At 53.6% G+C, this 6000-nt stretch overlaps 3 pseudogenes; all 3 read right to left on the bottom strand.

Moving 5' to 3' along the window:
- Positions 1 to 3590: 3590 nt before the first annotated feature.
- LOC141267446 (5S ribosomal RNA) lies at positions 3591 to 3710 on the bottom strand (annotated as a pseudogene).
- Positions 3711 to 4316: 606 nt separating this feature from the next.
- On the bottom strand, positions 4317 to 4425 carry LOC141269518 (5S ribosomal RNA; annotated as a pseudogene).
- A 936-nt stretch (positions 4426 to 5361) lies between these two features.
- LOC141269309 (5S ribosomal RNA) lies at positions 5362 to 5481 on the bottom strand (annotated as a pseudogene).
- Between the last annotated feature and the right edge of the window lie 519 nt (positions 5482 to 6000).

The raw sequence follows: 6000 nt of genomic DNA on the forward strand, positions 1-6000 counted from the left end.
CACTTCTGTCCGGCTGCCTCGGGCCTCCTCTTGGTAAACTTGGCGCCAGTTTCCCTGACCCTATGTGGTGCCTTCCTAGCGGGTGGAGCAAGGGGCTGCGCCACATAAAATGTCAGAGCCTCCGGTTTCTAGCTGAGGGTCGTTTCCTGCCTCCACTAGTTCGGGGACCGGTCTCCCCCTTTGGCCTGACCCCTCCACGCAGGTGGATTCGGGCGTGCGGTGGCGACTCGCCCGTCCGCACCCCTGGGATCCCTTCATTCCTCGTTCCTGGAGCCTTCTCCGCTCCTCTTCCTTCCTTCTCCCTCTTGCAGGCCTGGGCCTCTGTTACTAGGCCCGCCTCCGGAGCAGAGCTCATGCAGAGCCCCTGCTCCCTGCCACTTCTGCTCAGACTTCTCTGCACTGAACTAAGATGGTGCCCACCTTTTATACTCCCTTCTCAATGCACCCAGGAACTGCTTCTTCCCTGCTCCTGCACTGCAGGGTTCCCTTTCCTCAGTGTTCCCTCCCCCCACTCCAGCCAGGGACAGGGACTGTCGTGCCCATCTCAGGGGCATATTGGTCGCCCTGCCCCACGGAAATGTGGTGTAATGCATGCAGGTGTCGGGTCCTGATCCACACTCCATCCTTATCTGAGAGTGAGATATCACACCTCTGGGTGAGGTGCAATACGTCTGTAGCAACCGAGCCCTCGGTGCTACAGTTCCATTTATCTTCAGCCTAGGTGACGTATTGTGATACAGGGCCGTGATTTTGGCTATAAAAGGGTCCCCTAGACCCCTACCCCAAGCTTTTTAAGAGAATCATATATGGCGTGCCAGGAGACTCTATGGAATGCTTTCTCAGCATCCAACGAGAGTATCTACTTACAAATTTTTAACTGCATCTAGCCCAGGAAATACTTTGTGCCTAGTAGCAGTGTCTGCTAGTCAGTGGATTATCCCGGCTGTTAAGCAAGCTACACCACCTGTAGTTTGGACACTTAATTTTTTCAAAGGAAATGCTTCAGGACCACGGGATACTTAGTGAAGAGCATCAGGAGGCACCCCAAGGCATAGGGGCTGGGACTGGCACTAGGATGCCTTGCGGTGGACAGCCGAGCTCGATCCTTATAAAAGCTTTTTAACTGCAGCAGCTTTAGTGGACGCTACTGGAGCTGGAATTACGCGGCTGCTGGCATGAGACTTGCCCTCCAATAGATCCTTGTAAATGGATTTAAAGTGTATTCATTCAAATTAGAGGGACAATTTAAATTAAAAAGCTTAGAGCTGCCTCCACCACAGGGGGGCTCTCTCGACCCACCAGCGGACAGGCACCAGTATTGGGAGAGGGGGGCTGGCCGTCAGGGTTCACCGCGGCTCTGGCACAAACCCGGCAACACGGAGGTGGCACGGGCAGGAGCGGACTGGCCGTGTCGGCTTCTCACTTTTTGGATTTTAGAAGGGCATGACATGCCTATATCTGTGTCTCCCCCTCCTTTTACTCCTCCACCTCTTTTCTTTTCGCATGACTATATGTACTTGTCACTTTTCCATGTGTTAGTTATGTCTTCTGAGCAGTTTGTCAGCTTTTGGACACCTTTGAAGGTGTTTTCTATGTGTTTCTATGTGTTTTTGTTTGCCTGCCATTGGTTTTAACGGTGTTCGAAGGTGTTCGACGAACAGTTCGACGAACAGTTCGGCGAACACACGGGTGTTCGACGAACCGAACCGAACTCGAACACTACGGGGGTGGCTCAACACTACTTAAAAGGTCTTGTAGACACAACGCCCCACTCAGAGCCGCTGAGCTCACTGATCGGCTGCAGCGCTGTCGACGGAATGTCAGCTTCACGGCCAATGCCAGAGGCCGGGAGCAGAGGCGAGACTCACCGGTAGACCCGGGTAGGGTGAGTAGAGCGTGGTTAGTTGCTTTCTAATAGCCTGCAGCCGGGGAATAACTTTTAATGAAAGGGAACAATCCCTTTGACTGTCTGCAGCGCGCCACACCTAGGAAGCGCACTCTCACACACAAGCCAGCATGCACACGTGCTCGCACATGACAACACCCCCTATCTGCCTCTACAACCTATCCGTCACCATGCGTCAGACTCTCCTGCCTGTTTTATGATTTCAGGGCCCTAGCAGGAATCACCCCCCCCCTCCCCAATTCCTTCCGCACCTTCCTTGCACTGAGGTTAGCTCTTTGTCAGCCGTCTGGCTTGGTTACACAAGCTTCTTTGCAGAGAACCATGTTACTTCTGCTGGCCCTCGCTAGGCGGCCGGCATCCAAAACCTTCCCTGGGCACCTGCTGAAAGCCTGGCCCCTTCACTGCCCCGGGTTCTTTTAACGCCATCATTTCCACACAGCGAGCTGCGGAGTCAATAAGCACTCCTAGCCGTGGCAAGGAGATCGGTGTCAGGTCTGCGTGAAGAGCGGCGGGGTAGCGTACTTAGCTGCCAACTGGCTCAGAGGCCTTGGGGCTTCCATCATCTAAGTTACTTAAGGTCGGTGTCCGGCAAGGCACCTTTCCATGCTAGCCGAGCTGGGCAGTAGGGCAAAACGTCATCAAAATGGTCTACAGCACCAGGTGTTCCCAGAAGGTCTCCCATCCAAGTACTGTCCGAGCCCAGCCCTGCTTTGCTTCTGAAATCAGAAGAGATTGGGTGTATCCAAAGTGACATGGGAAAAGACAAAGTGGCACAGGGAAAGACTAGAAGCAACGGGATGAAACTAAATGGGAGGAGACACAGATTAGATATTAGAAAAAACTTTTTGACAGTTAGGGTGATTAATGAGTGGAACAGGCTGCCACGAGAGGTGGTGAGTTCCCCTTCAATGGACGTCTTCAAACAGAGGCTGGACAGACATCTGTCTGAGATGATTTAGTGAATCCTGCTTTGAGCAGGGGGTTGGACCAGATGACCCAGGAGGTCCCTTCCAACTCTACCATTCTATGATTCTATGATTCTATGATTGTATGGCCAGTAGACTTTGCTCGATCCATCGCCCGGCCAGCCTTTCTCAGGATCGCTTGATGGCGAGCAATCTGGCCGTGACGGGGCGGGCTCCGAAGGGTCCATGCTAAGGCTGTTCCGTCCCTACAGGTGTGGTTTGTTTAGCAGTGATTCACCCACCGCATCAGGTGTCTTCAAAAATGTCTCGGCGCAGGGTCTCCTGCAGGCTAAACCCTTCATCGCGGTAATGTGACAGAAAGAGCAAGCTGGACCCGTAACTTGGGGGCGGAGCGAGACGTCCAGGGGTGAATGAAGGAAGAGGGTGAGATGGCTGCCTGTGACTTTGAGCTGCTCTTCAGAGGGGAGGGTCGTGTTGCCTGCAAAGGTCTTCTGCTTGGGGTTACTGGTGGTTGCCTCCAGCCACGCGGGAAACACTGGTCCTGGTGAAAAGGAGCCTAGTATTAAAAGTGAAGAAGCAACAATGCTGGAGGCCCACGGTGATCAGAAGGATGCTGGTATTTTGCAGAGATGAAATAGCGCAAGAGAGAAAGCAAATGAAAAAAAGAAAAGAGAATGAATGTGTGCACTTGTGAAAGGGAATGGAAAAAAGGCATAGAAGAGAGTGCCCCCTGCTGGTGGAAAGAAGGAAAAAGCAAAAGCCTAATGCACCTGGAATTCCCAGGCAGTCTCCCATCCAAGTACTAACCAGGCCCAACCCTGCTTAGCTTCTGAGATCAGACGAGATCAGGCGTATCCAAGGTGGTATGGCCAGTAGTCGCTGCACGATCCTTCGCCCGGCCAGCCTTTCTCAGGATCGCTTGGTGGCGAGCAATCTGGCCGTGACGGGGCGGGCTCCGAAGGGTCCATGCAAAGGCTGTGCCGTCCCTACAGGTGTGGTTTGTTTAGCAGTGATTCACCCGACGCATCAGGTGTCTTCAAAAATGTCTCTTCGCAGGGTCTCCTGCAGGCTAAACCCTTCATCGCGGTAATGTGACAGAAAGAGCAAGCTGGACCCGTAACTTGGGGGCGGAGCGAGACGTCCAGGGGTGAATGAAGGAAGAGGGTGAGATGGTTGCCAGTGACTTTGAGCTGCTCTTCAGGGGGGAGGGTCGTGTTGCCTGCAAAGGTCTTCTGCTTGGGGTTACCGGTGGTTGCCTCCAGCCACGCGGGAGACGCTGGTCCTAGTATTAAAAGTAAAGAAGCAACAATGCTGGAGGCCCAAGGTGATCAGAAGGATGTTGGTATTTTGCAGAGATGAAATACCGCAAGAGAGAAAGCAAATGAAAAAAAGAAAAGAGAATGAATGTGTGCACTTGTGAAAGGGAATGGAAAAAAGGCATAGAAGAGAGTGCCCCCTGCTGGTGGAAAGAAGGAAAAAGCAAAAGCCTACAGCACCTGGTATTCCCAGGCGGTCTCCTATCCAAGTACTAACCAGGCCCAACCCTGCTTAGCTTCCGAGATCAGGCATGTTCAGGATGGTGAGGCCGTAGACAGAGACAAGCCTCTCAATTGCTGCTTTTCTACTTTGACGTCTGGCTGCCGGCTGCCCTTTCCAGTGCTCAGCAAGACCAGGTCCTTTTGTGCTTTCCCTTCTCTTCAATTTTTTTGCTGGCTTCCTTAAAAGGTCTTGTAGACAGAAGGCCCCACTCAGAGCCGCTGAGCTCACTGATCGGCTGCAGCGCTGTCGACGGAACATCAGCTTCACGGCCAATGCCACAGGCCGGGAACAGAGGCGAGACTCACCGGTAGACCCGGGTAGGGTGAGTAGAGCGTGGTTACTTGCTTTCTAATAGCCTGTAGCCGGGGATTAACTTTTAATGAAAGGGAACAATCCCTTTGACTGTCTGCAGCGCGCCACACCTAGGAAGCGCACTCTCACACACAAGCCAGCATGCACACGTGCTCGCACAAGACCCCATATCTGCCTCTACAACCTCTCCGTCACCATGCGTCAGACTCTCCTGCCTGTTTTATGATTTCAGGGCCCTAGCAGGAATCACCACCCCCCTCCCCAATTCCTTCCGCACCTTCCTTGCCTTCCTTGCACTGAGGTTAGCTCTTTGTCAGCTGTCTGGCTTGGTTACACAAGCTTCTTTGCAGAGAAACATGTTACTTCTGCTGGCCCTCGCTAGGCAGCCGGCATCCGAAACCTTCCCTGGGCACCTGCTGAAAGCCTGGCCCCTTCACGGCCCCGGGTGCTTTCAACGCCATCATTTCCACACGGCGAGCTGCGGAGTCAATAAGCACTCCTAGCCGTGGCAAGGAGCTCGGTGTCAGGCCTGCGTGAAGGCGGCGGGGTAGCGTACTTAGCTGCCAACTGGCTCAGAGGCCTTGGGGCTTCCATCATCTAAGTACTTAAGGTCGGTGTCCGGCAAGGCGCCGTTCCATGGTAGCCGAGCTGGGCAGTAGGGCAAAACGTTATCAAAATGGTCTACAGCACCCAGTGTTCCCAGGAGGTCTCCCATCCAAGTACTGTCCAAGCCCAGCACTGCTTTACTTCCAAGATCAGAAGAAATCAGGCGTATCCAAGGTGGTATGGCCAGTAGACGCTGCACGATCCATCGTCCGGCCAGCCTTTCTCAGGATCACTTGGTGGCGAGCAATCTGGCCGTGACGGGGCGGGCTCCGAAGGGTCCATGCAAAGGCTGTGCCGTCCCTACAGGTGTGGTTTGTTTAGCAGTGATTCATCCGCCGCATCAGGTGTCTTCAAAAATGGCTCAGCGCAGGGTCTCCTGCAGGCTAAACCCTTCATCGCGATAATGTGACAGAAAGAGCAAGCTGGACCCGTAACTTGGGGGCAGAGCGAGACGTCCAGGGGTGAATGATGGAAGAGGGTGAGATGGTTGCCAGTGACTTTGAGCTGCTCTTCAGGGGGGAGGGTGGTGTTGCCTGCAAAGGTCTTCTGCTTGGGGTTACCGGTGGTTGCCTCCAGCCACGCGGGAGACGCTGGTCCTGGTGAAAAGGAGCCTAGTATTAAAAGTAAAGAAGCAACAATGCTGGAGACCCACGGTGATCAGAAGGATGCTGGTATTTTGCAGAGATGAAATAGCGCAAGAGAGAAAGCAAA

The sequence above is a fragment of the Phyllobates terribilis genome, unplaced genomic scaffold, assembly GCF_046119375.1.
Source record: "Phyllobates terribilis strain yellow unplaced genomic scaffold, ASM4611937v1 Scaffold_4__5_contigs__length_816908805, whole genome shotgun sequence".
Classification (NCBI taxonomy): Eukaryota; Metazoa; Chordata; class Amphibia; order Anura; family Dendrobatidae; genus Phyllobates; species Phyllobates terribilis.